This window comes from Fukomys damarensis, unplaced genomic scaffold (assembly GCF_012274545.1).
Source record: "Fukomys damarensis isolate Sample0158 unplaced genomic scaffold, DMR_v1.0_HiC HiC_scaffold_30, whole genome shotgun sequence".
Lineage (NCBI taxonomy): Eukaryota > Metazoa > Chordata > Mammalia > Rodentia > Bathyergidae > Fukomys > Fukomys damarensis.
Window position 1 is genome coordinate 49,254,780 of NW_022900942.1, and position 16,022 is coordinate 49,270,801.

Sequence of the window (16,022 nt, forward strand, 5' to 3'; positions counted from 1 at the left end):
TCATTGAGGTTGAGATGAGAAGAGAGACTAACTTAAAGTAGCTCAGTTTTGTTTTCCCTGTGCACTAGTGAATTTTTTTTTTTTTTTTTTTTTTTTTTTTTTTTTTTTTTTTTTTTTTTTTTTTTTTTTTGGTACCGGGGATTGCACGGCAGGCCACCAAACCGCTGAGCTAAATCCCCGGCCCTGTACTAGTGAATTTTAAAGCAAAACATTTTCCCATGCCATGCTTAGAATACTTTAAAATGTCTCAGAAAAGCATCAAATCTGATGATGATTATTATGAAAATGTCATAGATTCATAATTCTGAACACGGCTAAAGATGAAGCCACCAGCTAAATAAAAATACAATATTGGTCTTGGAAATGGGTATGTAAAAATGAAAATTATGAATTTATTAATCATACTGCCAGTATTTATTCATGTGTGTAGCCTCAGTTGAGACTTTTATTATTAAACCTGTGGAATTTATCTTTTCTAAAAATGAGTTGCAGTACTATATCCACAATACCATCTAGCATCATGATTCTGATGGCATATTCTGGAGTGAAATATACCCCATTTTGATTCCCGTCTCTGTCATTACTATGTAGCCCTCAGCAAGTTATGCCAGTTTTGTGTGCTTCATTTCATAGAAAGGTAACAGTAGCAATGCTTGTTCTATTGTGTCGCTATGAGAACAGTCAGTGACAGACACATGTTACATATTTGGCACTTTGGCACATCGTGGGCATCAATAAATGCAGCTTAGAAATCATAGGTTGCATTAATATTAATAAAACTAGAAAGAGGCATTAATAGTATTATTGATGGTACAGGAGTTGTGAAGTCACATTAAGTCCATTTGCAAAAAAAGTTTACTTGTGAAATAGAATTTTGAAATAGAGTTATCTTGCTTGTCATTTAGCCATATATCTTACCTAGCCTACGTTCTGGAGTATCTTTACATATTGTCAATCACACAAACAACTGTTATGAAAAGGAAATGGCAGACACACATTATATTTTACCTACAGTATCTCTCTATAATATTCCGCATGCTGGTACCCACTGATACTTGGTCCACACAATTAACTATTTCTGTCTAAGATATGAACTAAGATATAAACTAAGATATCAACCTCATAAAGTTGCCATGAAGATTTAGTCAATGTATGTGAAAGCATGAATGTTTAATATGTTTACATGTTGTTAAAGATATATTTGCTTGAGTACCTCATAGCAGGAAAATCTCACTCCAGCACCAAAATGTCTACTGTTTACTTGAATAAGAGAGCTACCTAACCTGTCAGAGAGCTACCACTGTTTTGACGATCATTATACTGAACTTACTTTGCTTCCCAGAGCTTTCATCACTTAAAGGAAATTTCCACTGAAAGTGAGAATTTCTACCACTGTCCCTTGGACTGTGGAATTAATGGTCCTTTGCCTAACAACTCATGTTTGCCATTTCTCAGTCATGGTCATAGCACTTGTTTACTGCAAAGGTCATGACTATTGCATGAGGGATGCCCGTGATGCCTGATGCAGAGGAATATTCTTTCTGGGCCCTAAAAGAATTCAGAGGATTTGAGATTTATAGGGGATAAGGAAGAAATGACTTTCTAAATCACATTCTGTGATTTATTGGAAATCCACTAGGCACTGTACAGATTGTTTTTCTTCATCTACTCTTGTCAACCACTGCATGAGTGTTCTTCTCATTGACATCTGAGAGCGCCGAGGCTCAGAGATGTGGGATTATTTGCACAAAGTTGCCAGCTACGAGGACAAGTCAGGTTAAGTGTATGTTCCTGAGGTAGACACTAGATCTTTCTGTGACCTCGGAGTGCTTTCTTATTGATTATGCTTTCCAAAATAAAGCCTATGGCTTAGAACAAACTCAAAGGACTCCTGTCCTCTCCCCTTTGATTGCTATGTTTCAATCGTACAGTTTTCTACTAGAAAATTATATAGTTCATTCACAAAGGCTTTGTACTATACTAGAAGCAGCAAACCAGATTTTGCCTCTATACCAGGCTCTTCAAAAATACAGATTTCCCAAAGCATTTAAGTTTATCTGAAATATGTACACTGTGTACACTGGCTTAGCATTTATAATTGTTATTGCAGGAATATCTAAACTATTTCTTCTTATTACCAGTTTCACAGATCTCCTTTGGGATGCCACACAGACCTCTAACATGTGATCTTCTTCCTACAAAAGCAGACAGTCAAGGGAGCCCTCTTGTAATTGGATCCAACCCTCTGCCTGAGCAGAGAGGGCCAGAGTTCACTGGGGTATTGGCACTGAGATTGTGCTTTCCATGTGCACGCTTAAACCAACTCATAGTTCTTAGAATTTGTTGTTGATTTAAAGATTCTTCCTCGAATCCCTGATTTTCTGTAGGTTCTGTAGGTTCAGAAAAGTCCAAAGCTAGATGCTTGAAATCTGTTTCTGTTAAGCTGCTCCTCTAACCCTTTGCCACTAGTGTGAGCCACGTGGAGAGCTGTAATTGTGTGTGTCCTTCAGATTTTATGAAGCTTGATGAATTAATTGGATTTTATAAAGCTCTTTGAGCTATGAACATGAAAGGTGTTACAGACGTGTTAAATACTTTATTTCAAATGTCCATTGCACACTAAACTCCAGAGGAAGCTTGTTATTATGCAGCCCCAGCCCTGAAGCAAGCCAGTGGCAGAGAGGAGCCTCCCCTTCAGGAGAAGTCACATCTCGCCAAACTCAGCCAATCTCTCATGTATTTAAAAATATATCCAGCATTTCCTTCCTTTCAATAAGAAAATCTGGAATTTTTGTATTATCTAAGAAATCTTTCCTTACTTTGGCAACTCAAAGAAAAAGCATAAGCAAAGTTCGACTCCACTTCTGTAGTTCTATGACATAACTCCAACGGATGGGTGGGATGTCCTTTTTATGTGTCTGTTATTTGGGTATTAATTCGTTTTTAACCTTAAAAGCAAAGGTTTCTCATTGTTCTCAGTCCTCTTGAAAAGACAGAGGCAGAAAATGAGAGAGATTAGAGCTATTTGCTGGTGGGTTATCTCTTAGTGATGTATACTGTTTGCTGTTTTCACCTTTTATTCATAGGATTGATGATGGGTCGATACAGGGCACTTTCCTTGATTTCTCTCCTATCTTGAAGTTAATTTAGTTTGCAGTTCTGTATAAGGGATCACATAGAATAACAGTCAAGGCTTTCCTGGCAGGAGCTGAGCAAATACAGCCCTTGAAGGATGAAGCATCAAGTGCCAGGTGACAGTTTATGCAGTGACTAGGAAAGGTGGGGAATCAATGACTGACTGAGATCTAACAACTTTGACTCCAGAGAAAAGAGCCCAGTGGGACGTGTGGCATGTTTGTAACCTGTGATATAGTGGAAGGTGAGGAAACAGAAAAATCCTGTACTAAAAATCAGTGCATCCCTAAGTCAAAACAACCAAACAAAAATTACATGCATACTTACATCGTCCAATACTTAAAAATATTTAATAAGTACATAGTTTCCTGCTACCGTTCTTCACTAGTGTTGAATTCACTGAGTTTTGTTTTGTTCTGTTAGGGCACAACTAAGCAGGTGCATTATTGAAAAATGTAACTGTAGGTTGAAACGTAACCTGTGAACGTGGTGACAATTTCAGTAGGGTTTTGATTTTGCCATGTGCACATTTGAAAACTATCCATAATACTATAGTCAAGGCAGTTTTGATTTAGGTGGTTTTTCTGTCACAGTGCTTCTTCCACAACATCAACTTTAACTAAGACCTAACACAAAGTGACATTTTTTCCATAGGATTTTATTCTTAAATTTAAACATTGTCATAGTAGCTAACTGTTCTCTGTGACCTATTAGCCCACACTTCGCTAATCCTATTCACAGTCATCCTCAGCTTTTTATTCTACTCCTGGCATCTCCTTTTCTATGTACAACATTTTGTAGAAAAATCTGTGTCTTTGAGTCTTTCAACATGTTTCAACCCAGTCCTTTCATGCACAGGAGAAAATATTCCATGTAAAGCAAAATAATGTTCTGCTGAAGGAAATTCTTGGACCATGTCCTACTTCCTGTGTCACACATAGAATTTTAAACTATTTGGGAAGAATGTGCTTTGCAAATCATTTCATTCAAACAGGTCTTGATGCCCTCATCTGTAAGAACATCAGCAGCAACAACACCAAGAAGCATTTATGGATACAGCATTGTAGGAGAGATTTTATAAGCCTTTTTAATGTAGCTGTCATGAGTTTATATAGCAATTGAGAGTGTAAGGTTTAGAGCAAGTAAATACATTTCCCAAGGCCACAGGGCTGCTCAGGATAGCACTCCACTCTGTTCCAGACCTTTTGCTTCTTAAAATCCTATGTACTGTTATAATTTTAAAAACATTTTTGATCATATAGTTTTAATAATTTAAGAAACAATACAGAAAGAAGAAATAAATTTTAAGGGCTTTTCTACCAACGAGTTTCGTAGTGTAATTATGGCTAATATATTTTTCTGGGCAAAACTTTGCTTCTTAAAAAGCAAAACATTATATTGTAGCCTTCCATTTCACTTAATTTATGAATACTTATTCTATCACGATGGATCTTACAAAGTTTATTTTTAAAAGCCTCTTAAGACTCCATCATGACCTTTCTATAAATTGTTAAGTGCTAAGTCTCCTCTTTTGAGCATCATTTGCATGCGAAAGGAAAGCCTTGTCTATTATTTTTCAGACACATTGTAAGAGATGGACTTACTGGGTCAAAGAACAGGGAGGTTTTAATTCTTAATAACATATAAGTAGCCTATGCCTTTAATCCCTATCGTTTTCCTCCAAAACAGTTATTTTAGCTCATTTATAGGCATATGACTGTTTCAAGCTTATCTTAGCTTCTAGGAAGCTCTGACCCTAAACCAATGGTTTCTAACCCTATCAAACATAGCACCTCTTTTTACAAAAATTACCCTGAATGTCCCTCTCTGAAACCTGAAATACAATATATATTTAATATAAAGTATCTGTGCTCACAATTATATAGATATATAATGCCCTAATATTAATATAAATCATACAGTAAAGAATAATACATAATAAAATATAACATTTTATATGGTAATGTAAGAATACTATGGCACTGGAAGATAGAATGAAGTCATCAGATACTTAAAGTTATACAGCAAGTCTAGGAGAAGGAAGCAGCTAAGCTGTTTTCTGCTAAATGTATGTTACCCCTGTTCACAGTGGTTAATGATGCAAACTTTCCAAATGGTGAGGAAATTTCCAAAGTAAGCCAAGGCATAGATGTGATATTTCAGATGTATGTAAATCAATATATATATGTGAAGTTAGGCTCAGAAATTTCTTTATATTTCAAATAAGTTTACACTTTTTAAGATCAGTTGATTCAAAAAAGGCTTGTGACTAAAAATATATCTAGCTGAATTCTTAAAAATTCATCTGAGAGCAGGCACACATTCTTAGTCACATAAGAGTGCCTGGCATAAGTAAGTTTATCCCTTGCTGACTTAATGTCAGTAGCATCTGCTATTCAGCCTTTGGTAACACTGACTTTGAGGTGCTCTGATATGGACAGAGCCCTCTAGGATTTTAACACAGGATTGAGGATCAAAAGTCTTCATCTATTTCCCAAACAGAATCTGTCCATCTTAGTCATTCCAGTTTGAAGAGACTGAACTTCATACTCAAAACCCTCAAATTTTCATGCCAAATGAATTTCTTTCCACCATTTCTTTCTTCCTTCATTTGGCTTTTGTTTTTGTTATTTTAATTTACCAGAGCCTAAAAGAAAAAAAAGATTTGTATGGTATAAGTTAAACCCAATTTAATGAGGTCCTTGGGTTAATTATGTAAGTGGGGCAACGTTTAGGCAACTAGATGTTAATGGCCACATCAATCACTATCCCAGTGAAAAAAACTAATGGCACCTAATTCCATTTGAATTCTTGTAGCACAATTGCATTTTGTGTTCCTCTTTCAACTGTTTTAAATATCTCCTAATGTACATTTATATTCTTTTCTCCTTTGGCAGTCACGTGATATTAAATTTACAATCAGAATATTGCAACAGCCAACATTTTGCTACAAATACAAAAACAAAAACAGATCAAAGCAAAAGGATATTAAAATGAGTTTCCATCTTTCATAAGTACGCTGTTTGTACACACATCATAGGAGGGTGTGAGCTTGCCTGTGTTTCATTTTCACTGAGGGATTTATACTGAACCGTCATTGAACTCCCATGATCTCTAAAATGACTGGCTACTTTTCTTTTGTCTTTACTTTTGTTTGTTTGTTTTTTTTTTTCCTTAACACTGGAGATTGTACAAAGGACATTCTCACTGAGCTACCTCCCAGACCTTTCATTTTGAATTTGAGAGAGGGTTTCACTAAGTCACTACATTGCACAGCCTGGGCTCAAACTTATGATCCTCCTTCCTCAGCCTCCCAGAGTGTTGGTATTACAGGCCTGGCATTGTTTAGTAAAGAATCTTCTTCCAAAGGAACATAGGTTTTTGTTTTTTATTTTTTGTTTTTTGTTTTTTTTTTTTTCACTTCTACGGGAAATGTATAGTGAATATCAAAATATGACCTAAATTCATGGCTAAATTAGACCAGAATGCTCTTTGGTTTTTTTTTTTTTTTTGGTGTTTGTTTGTTTGTTTGTTTGTTTTTTGGTACTAGGGAATTGAACTCAGGTCCTTGCGCTTGCAAGGCAGGCCACCAAATTGCTGAGCTAAATCCCTGGCCCCTCTTTGGAAATGACTATAATCATATTCTTAAATATGAACACTATGGAAATAGCATCTGTTCTATTTGTGTAAACATATAAAAATTTTATAAACATGAAAGCTAAGAAAAAGTGAGCATACGTATCAAATTAAAATACTCTACAACCAGAATTTCGGTCATATATTAATTTATACTTCACAATTTGTTTAAAAAACTTGAATTCCCACACTACACAATATTTAAGAAACATGGTTAAAATAGCTTTTCTTGAACTTTGTATCGGAGAACACTTATCCAGATTTCTGTTGTTATTTTGTGAAGAAAATACAGTAATTACCTTACAAATTTTATTCCTTCAACATTAGCTCAATAACATGGGAAGGCTTCCAATGGGTATTAATTCTAATTTTATTCTTAAAACATTTTAATTTTTAAACTTTCATTTTTTCTGTGGTTTTTTGAACTGCTCTGTTTCCTTATCAATAAGAAAATTAGTTCTAAATAGGCCTTAACATGCTTTATTTGTCAACTACATATTATGTGGTCATTATGTGGCTGAAATTTTACTTAGCACAGCACTATAAAAAAAGTGAGTGGGTGTTCTTTTCTGTGAGGGAAACTTGGGATTCTGGTAAAAAATGAAAGATAGGGGAGTTGGATGTTAAAGGTTGACCTAGATTGTGCGGGAGTCTTCAGTAGCCTGTGGAGTTATGTGGGCTTTAATACCTGCCAGAGGGAGTGACATGACAGGTTTCTAGGAAGCTTCAAAACGCAGTGGATAAGAAGGTGTGCATGAAACCACAGTAGGAGAGGTGAGGTCCTGACACAGTGACCAGGAATCACTTCGTGCTACCTAATCAGTTTCCCTTTTAAGTGCAGGGCTATTTAAAGTCGAGCATAAGCCTAAAAGTAATGATGAAAACTGACTTCTACAAAGCAATCACATAATTCCAGGTGTTTCTGGGTTAAACATGAATGATTTGGAGGTGTCTATTCTTCCATGCCAAAACATTAGCTAAGCTAACTGAAAATCAGTTACACAGATTCCAAAAATTTTAGCACATATAACTGCATGCATTACCAATTTTTCTGTTTTAAGATAGTTTTATATCTCAAAAAATAGACATTATAGTTTGTTAGTAACAGTAGAATATCTTTTTTTCAAAAAAGTCAGCATAATATTACTTCTTACAATTTTTCTTTAGTGCACATACTTCTCTTACATAATAACCTGTCCATATGTATATGATGAGTTGTGACAGAGCTTCTTTAATTGTTCCTGGTGAATATTTGTGTAAGGCACATGGAGATCAACTGACTTCCCTTTTTCATAGATGATGAATCTGAAAGTTTCTTTCTTTTGGATGACTTCTCTGGCTTCTTTGGGAGCTGGAAGCCACAATATCTGATTTCTTTGCCTTTCCCTTACTTGTTCTACTTTACTGTTTGATTTTCTGACTTTATTGAGAATTTCCCCCATATTAATAAAAGAAAGTATATTTTTGAATTTCAGGTACATATTTGGTTCATTATATTGTTAATTTCAAGAGGATGAATGATAAGATGTGAGTAGGTGGTTTGAATTTAGAAAAATTCAACATAGTATGTTGATACACTCTCAGAGCCAAAGTCAGGAAAACATATGGTTTGCTGAGTTCTCTACGAAGACAGCATCTTTGTTAATATTATTTTAAAACCAATTATTTTTAGGCTGAGCAGATAAATGAAGAATCTGACATATTTGGCTTATGACACATATATTCATTTTTATGATTTATTTCTCTTAATTTATTCATTCCTTGGCCTGTCCCTTCTCTCTAATCTATCCACTTTCAAAACCATTAGTTTCTATGAGGCCTCATTACCATGTGCATTGGGGAAATTGAACCAGAGTCACACATTTATGATGAAGTTAGATCATATAATAGCTTGACAAATTGAGTGGTGCTTGCTAAAGAAAGAGATTTATATTTGGCATAACTCGTGTGGTAAACACAGTAAGATTGACTAGTGGTCTTAGGAAATACACAGTTGTTACCTCAGAGACTCCTCTGAACTTTGGGAAATAAGTGTTTCTGCATAGGTGGATATTTCTTGGGAGCTAAATATTATCTTCAACTGACTCATTGTTTTTACTTTGTAGAAATTTTTCTAAAATACAATCAGTGTATCTTCATCACATGATGAAAGTAATTGTACCTTAGACTTTAAAGGCGGATTTGGTAACTAATTCTATTAGTCAGAGTGCAGCGCTGACATAGAGCCTTAGCTACTAGCTCAGGCGATCCTTCAAAGACTGTTTTAGAGAAAATTGCTATTCAGGCTGACCTGTTTTCTTGATAGATCACCTCTTCTTCATAAAGTGAACAGAGTTCACTTAAAGATCAACTGATCTTTGTTGAGCAATTTTGCTTAAAGGATACATGCATTCTAAGTTTCTGAAATTTCCACCCTCAGGAAGATCTCTCTTGGCTGTGCTTTCAATGTCCTCTGTTTTGTCAACAATACTTTTGAAAAAAAAAATGGCTTCTACACTATAGTGAATCCTTTCATGTCTACAGGACAGTCTGTTTTTGTTCCTATTCATGATTCAAGGAGAAATACCATTCCTCTTGAGGAATTAATCCAGTTCTTTTTTCTAAGAGCTATTTACTGTATCTTCATCATGAAATAAATGATTTTTGTTCCATGTTTTCTCTCCACGTTCCTTGAATTGTTTTCTCTTGGACACAGGGAACACCAAAATAGCGTTATAGATGAAACAGTTAAGTTGTAAGTCCACTGAGATTCTTACATTATGATCCAAATCACTTCTCCAGTAACATTTCATGTAGTATTGTAGATTTTCTTGGTTCTCTAATTTGAGAAAAGAGTAGCGCATTCTGGCAGCAGGGAGCTCTCAGCTCATGGCAAGACTAGACTCTTTTTTCTTCTCTGAATTTTGTTGTTAGCCTTCTGTTTCCAGTTTCTCTATGAAAATATAAGTGACATTTAATAGAAATAAATGGTTGTGATTTCTGGAAGGATGCCAGGAAACCAAAACACAAAATGAAGTTATAGCTGTGAATATAAGCTTAAGTAGTAGAATAGCTCAGTGTGAGTGAAAAGTTTATCTGATTCCTAAAAGTATTATGATTTCAGAAAACAACAGTATTAAAAACTGAAGAGGCAAATATACTTTATTAAAGTAAGTAAAGGTTTGGATTTTTCACTTGTTTGTTTTACTGATGTCTTTCTATTGGTCCTTTATCTTTGGTACGTGATGTAGCAGAGAGGTAGTAATTACTATCAGCTGGGGGAATCTGAGAAGTTAGAGGAAAGATGCAGCTTTAGCTTAGGCTTTTAGAAAATGTAGTGGAGAATCAGAAATAGTGCAATGTTTAAATACACGAGTAGGCGTGAACACAATGCCATCATATGCAAGGATGGCTAGTACATATTTTTAAAAAATGAAACCCTCTTTTTCAGATTTCTCAAAGTATAAAAGTATTTATGAAAAATATATTAGATTCACAAAAAAACAGTTAAAGTGAGTGGAAATCTTACAAATCTCTTAATTCAATAAATTTATACTTAGCATGCATGAGGCTCAGGGGTTGATCCTCAGCAAAACACACACACACACACACACACACACACGCATGCACACATGCATGCACACACAAATACACAAATAGAAATAAAAATAAATGAATACTGAAAAATAAATTTATTTTATAAAATAAAAGTCTGGGAGAAGTTCATTTTCAGCTGAGGCTTTTTACCTTCCTTCCTTCCTTCCTTCCTTCCTTCCTCAGTGATTTTTCCATATTTTACTGGGAATTGAATTTCCCTTTAAAAAAGAAGAAAAAGAATCAATACAGTGCAAAAAATTCAGCTCCCTTTTGATTTCAGGGTAATGTTCTGAATAATGAAAATCAGAATGCTTCATAAATTCCAACCCTTAATGTCATCATACATTCATAGCATGCAAGAATTTGAATAGTACTTTGAATGCAGAACTCAGAAGGTCATATTAGTTTAATTCGATTGCATTTCTCTATCATTAATTATTGCCTATGAAGCAAGTTTGAGAAGTCCAATGAAGCTGTCAAGCTTTGTATGAATCTCTGCATGTGTAAAGAAAATTTTCTTTCTCAGGAACTTCCCAAGACTCCATGGATTTTCATATAAGATCCTGCATTTGAGTTAGTTTTCTATAATCCTTACATTAAATTCATTTCTGAAACTACCGTTTATTGATAATTCATATTCTGATAACAACATACCCACATGTAGGTTAAATTCCAACTTCTTCACTATTCAGTTATCAAAGTATCATTCTGAATCCATTTGAGAAATAAATCTGGACATGTATAGGCAGAGCACCATACATGATTATGTTTGCGTGTTATGTTTGAATTTCCATTCACACATATTTTCTCATTTAGTTTTTTACAAAAACACAGTCTGCTTCATATGATTTGTACACTATTATTCACAACTAAAAGTTGCGTAGACCGGGGAAGCAGCTCCTCCTTCCTGGTCCTGCTCATTTCCTCATGAGAGGGGTCTGAGGGTCGAGCGTGTCCTCACACACTTGTTCTCAGCTGCTGCTCCACTGCTTGCTTCTCACAGATCCGTCACAAGATGAATCCGTTTAAAATGTACCTTCCTAGAGGATACGTGGTTCACAAAGCTGAGTCCCTTCCCTATTTTTCTATGTAGCCTCAGTTCTCAGCACAACGTACGTTAGTGCTTGATTATATATCCAGCTATTATAATATTATATTATATTGGTCTCCAGGGGTCTTTGGAATAGTATTTGACTCTACAACTCCATATCACTCGGTGGGATTATAATAGTCTGGGCTGTTTATCACTCTGAGTCCCCCAAATATCCAATTACATACTTGATAGAAATAAATTTCCAATGTGGGCCTGACGTGGTATACCAAAAAGTTCAGGGGCAGGTCGGGGGCGAGAAGAGCCTTCTAATGAGATTCCCACCAACACAAAAAGATCGCCCAAGGCAGAGAATGGTAACATATGACCAGATAAAGAAGAGATTCGTCGGGATTAATGCTGCAATCTAAAATGCAGTGTGACAGCCTGGTAAACATAGTTTTAGCACCAAATAGAAAAAAATCCCAAATTCGATATGATAGGAACCAAAGGTATAGGCTGTGTAGCAGACAAAGAATGTCTCAACATTTAGTTCTTTGGCCACTGTTGCTTTTCACTGTGCATTGAGAAAAAAGAAGACAGCTATTAAGTTTCTGACAAAGCAATTATACCAAGGCACAGACGCAGGAAGCTGACCTGACATTTGCCCCTAGGTAGTTGTCATAGCAGCAGGCTGAATAGAACAGCTTGATACAAGTGCCCCTGCAGGCTCTGGAGGAAGTGCCACACTAATGCAACACATTAAGATATTAATATATAAGTATGCACATAATTTCTTAGTGGTGGACATCTGTCTTTATTCAGTCCTCATCTTCATTTCTAAATACTCACTCCAAGAGATCCGTGTTTAAAAGCAGTGATAATTATGGGCTTTGAATGAATAGCAGCACTATCCACCACTGTAAGTAGACACTGTGTATCTAGGTCTAGGATGCAGTTCCTTGGGAGAAGATGTTTTACAGAGTGTTGCTAATAAAAGAAAAATGTAGACATTGTAAACTGGATGTACTTTTTAAAAAATTATAACCATTGCATCTGCACTTCAAAACATTTTTTCAAGTTTACTTTGTTTATTCACAAATATATGCTTGCACCTCTATACCTGGGTACTATGTACAACAGATAGCTATTTAAGATTATGTATAAAATATTTAGGCATATGCAAATAATTTTGTACACATTAAGGAAAAGATATTGTTAATATCTTAAAGAAAGCTTTGGGAGCAGTGCTGAGATACGTATTTGAATTTTTAAAATAGTATTCCTATTTTGGTAGTCTAAATTTAATATTATGTGAAACTATTTTGCAAAAACTGTTTTGTTGTTGTTGTTGTTGTTGTTGCTGTGGTTGTGGTGTGTTGTGCTTTTTGTTTTGTTTTGTGACAGTCTTGCTATATAGTTCACACTGCCCTTAAACTCACTATGTAACCCAGGTTGGCCTTGAATTCGTGGTGATCCTCCTGCTTTAGCCTCCCACATGCTGGGATTACAGGCATCACCACACCTGGCTCAAAACTGAATCCTCGGAGGAGTTTCCATCTTCATCTGACCATTTTCCTTCTGTCTGTGATTGTTTTCTTATGAGATCAGCCGTAGTGGAAACCACCTAATTTAAGATACATTTTAATCTACTAAAACTGGATTGCATCTAATGAAGATTAACTAAATTCCATCTACAAAGACCCTGTTTCCAAGCAATATTAATTTACAGTTATGGTGTATTAGACCTCAGTCTACCTGTTTGAGGGGACACAACTCAACCCATAATAGAAAACAATCTGTACTTCACTCAAATTCATCTTTTCCCACTTAAAAAAATATATTCACTTATCCCAGCAGCCCTGGGTGTCGTAAACCATCTCAACATTGTCTTATCTTTTTTTCATTTTTATTGCTATAATATTTGTGCATATTTAGGGGATACAGTAATAATAACTCAGAACATGTACATAATGTGTAATGGTTATATCGGGGTAAGAAACACTTCTATCTCTTCAAATACTAAGAGCCTTCATATTCTTCTAGTTGTTCTGAAATATGCCATAGATTATTATAGACTATTTAATTACCCTTCATGGCTATAGAAGGCAAATCTTATCTTTAAATCATTGCCAGGGTGGGTGAAACTCTGAGCATAGTTCATCCCGGGGAGAAATTCTTCTCTTTCTGTAGACATATGAAACCTAAACACAAGTTATATACTTCCTAAAGACATGGGTGTGAAAGGTATGGAGTAGATGGCCCCATTCCAAAAGGGAAAAACAGTAAAGACAAAGGGTACATGATCCCAAAGCAACTCCAAAGCCAAGCAGGGTAATTCCATTAGGTTCTGCGGCTAGGAATAATCTCTGTAGATCAGGGCTGTGTATCCTGTCCCACCTGAGCAGCAGCCCCACACTTTTCATTCACTTGGGCAGTGGCTTTGCCCTCCCAACCCAAGCAGATCCTTCAGCTGTCTTCAACTCTGGGCCTTTGGGTCTGCCCTCGGAGTTCTCCTCCTCTCGGTGCTATCGCTACTCCCTTGCAGTCCAAGGCAGAACTTTTTTTGCTGGCATGAACTTCTCAAAAATTTTAATCAGTCTCTTGGGGATGTCAAAATGATCCACACCATTAGGTGTGAATGCTTTTTCACCTTTCCTCCCTGGATAACTTCATCTCTATTCCTGGCATCTCCTCAGCTGGTAGATCAAACACATATTCTGTTTCTAGAACACACCCTGGAAAATTTACCTGATCAAATGTTTTTTCCTTTGTGTCATCTAATTCAACCCATAACACAGATGACATCCAGTTCTTCGATTCCACTCTGTGAGGAGTGTATGTATGGTTTAATTCCCTTGAATTGTACCAAATAAGAATTCACCATCAGAAGCACTGAATGCACAATTTAAAGTGTAAATATAAGTGCAAAATATATAACTCTGTTCAGGAATGGAAAATGTTTATAAATTATTTTAGAATTTCATTTATTTGAAGATTAGAGGTAGAAACAGTCTCCATTTATTATTTAAAGTGAATGAGTTTTATTATCACCACAGTGGTACAGATCTCACACACAATATAGATAAACTCATACAAAAGAAAATTTTCTATCAAAACATGAAGATATATTAGTCATATAAAAATCAGTAAGAGATGTAGAGAGTAAAGACATTGAAAGCAGAATTTTTAAAAAATAGTGAATATTAGCCTTGTTGCCTATGGATATAGGCTTTGTGCTTTCACAAATACAGTGTGGATCGTATATATCCCATTATGTTGTTATTGTGTAGTGTAGCTAAATATTTTTTTCACATATACTCATACAAAATATTATTTTTAAATGATCTTAATTATTTTTTCCTACATATTCCTAATACAACTTAGCTATAATAATACTTAGTGTAAAATGGAAATACTATATGGATTTAAAATGGGTTTTCTTTTTTCTATTTTAGAGACAAAGCTGTTATAAAACCCAGTGATTTGATTCATTCATGCATACATGCCCTAGCCAAATCTCCAAACTGGAGCCAACTGTAATTAGACTACTGATAAATGCTTCTTAGTGATGAGGAGGAAACCAGTCACTAATGAGCAGCTTCTTGAAAAGTATTGTCCATCCATTAGTTGCAAAGTGCTGAGTGAATTTTAAATGTATAGCTTCTGTTCTAAAACTAGCCAGTATGTCTTTTGTTTAGGTACCTTATTACTCTTCTTTGAATAGAAAGTACTGTAGAAAATTAGGCAGTGATTTATTCATTATGGAGGTAACCACTCAAGACAAGGTTTCTGAAACTGTTTTATGCTTTAGCATGAAGGCAAGGCTCTTAGCAGCCTAGATTCAGCCCTGTTCAAAGGTGTAGGAGATAAACATCAGGGCGACCAGGCTTACAAATGAGTGGAAGAAAGAGCTTGCTTCTTTGCCTTTGTTCTTAGAACCACCAATGTGAAATATACGTTTGAATGCTTTTGTGTCAAGTAACCAGAAAATGCCTGTTCATGAAGCACAGATAAGAAATCTGAGGCTGTGTTGTAGGGCCAAACCTACAGGTGAATGACACTCCTCAAATCTTCCAAATATTCCCAGGAATAGTTCACTGTACCCTTGCACTATAACAACTGAGTCACTTCACCAAGTCCTGTAAAACACTGCTCCACTGTTCTAGGAAAAAAAAAATACATAAAAATTAAAATGAATCATTTACTTCTCAGTACATTAAGCACACACACACACACACACACACGCACGCACGCACACACACACACACACACACATATATAGTGACAAGTGGGTGGCAAACTACAGAAGTGTTTCTGACCATTGGTGTAAAATGTTTGCATTTGAGTGCTTTCAAGGCCTCCAGGACTTGAGTGTTGTCCCATGACTTCCTGCTGTCCTGCAGCCAGTCCACACTAGCCTGGACTCTAGGTGCAGTTGAGTTTGCCAGGCCTTTTGAGTCACCTAGTTGTGGCTGAGTCTTTTGTCACCAAAATGTATTTGCCACCATTTTTGCATTAAAGCTTAAAGCCTGGCTAGTCCTTTGAAATACATGACGATAAGAAATAAGAAGGATGCTCAAAGTATTTTCCTTTCAGCTTACACAAATATACAGACACTGATTCCATTGTGCGTATCTGTTGT

The 16,022-nt window shown here is 35.8% G+C and overlaps 1 protein-coding gene across 5 annotated transcripts in view; it reads left to right on the forward strand.

Moving 5' to 3' along the window:
- Nucleotides 1-16,022, forward strand: part of Nol4 (nucleolar protein 4) — a 318,444-nt gene that overhangs the window by 254,697 nt on the left and 47,725 nt on the right. The window lies entirely within an intron of this gene.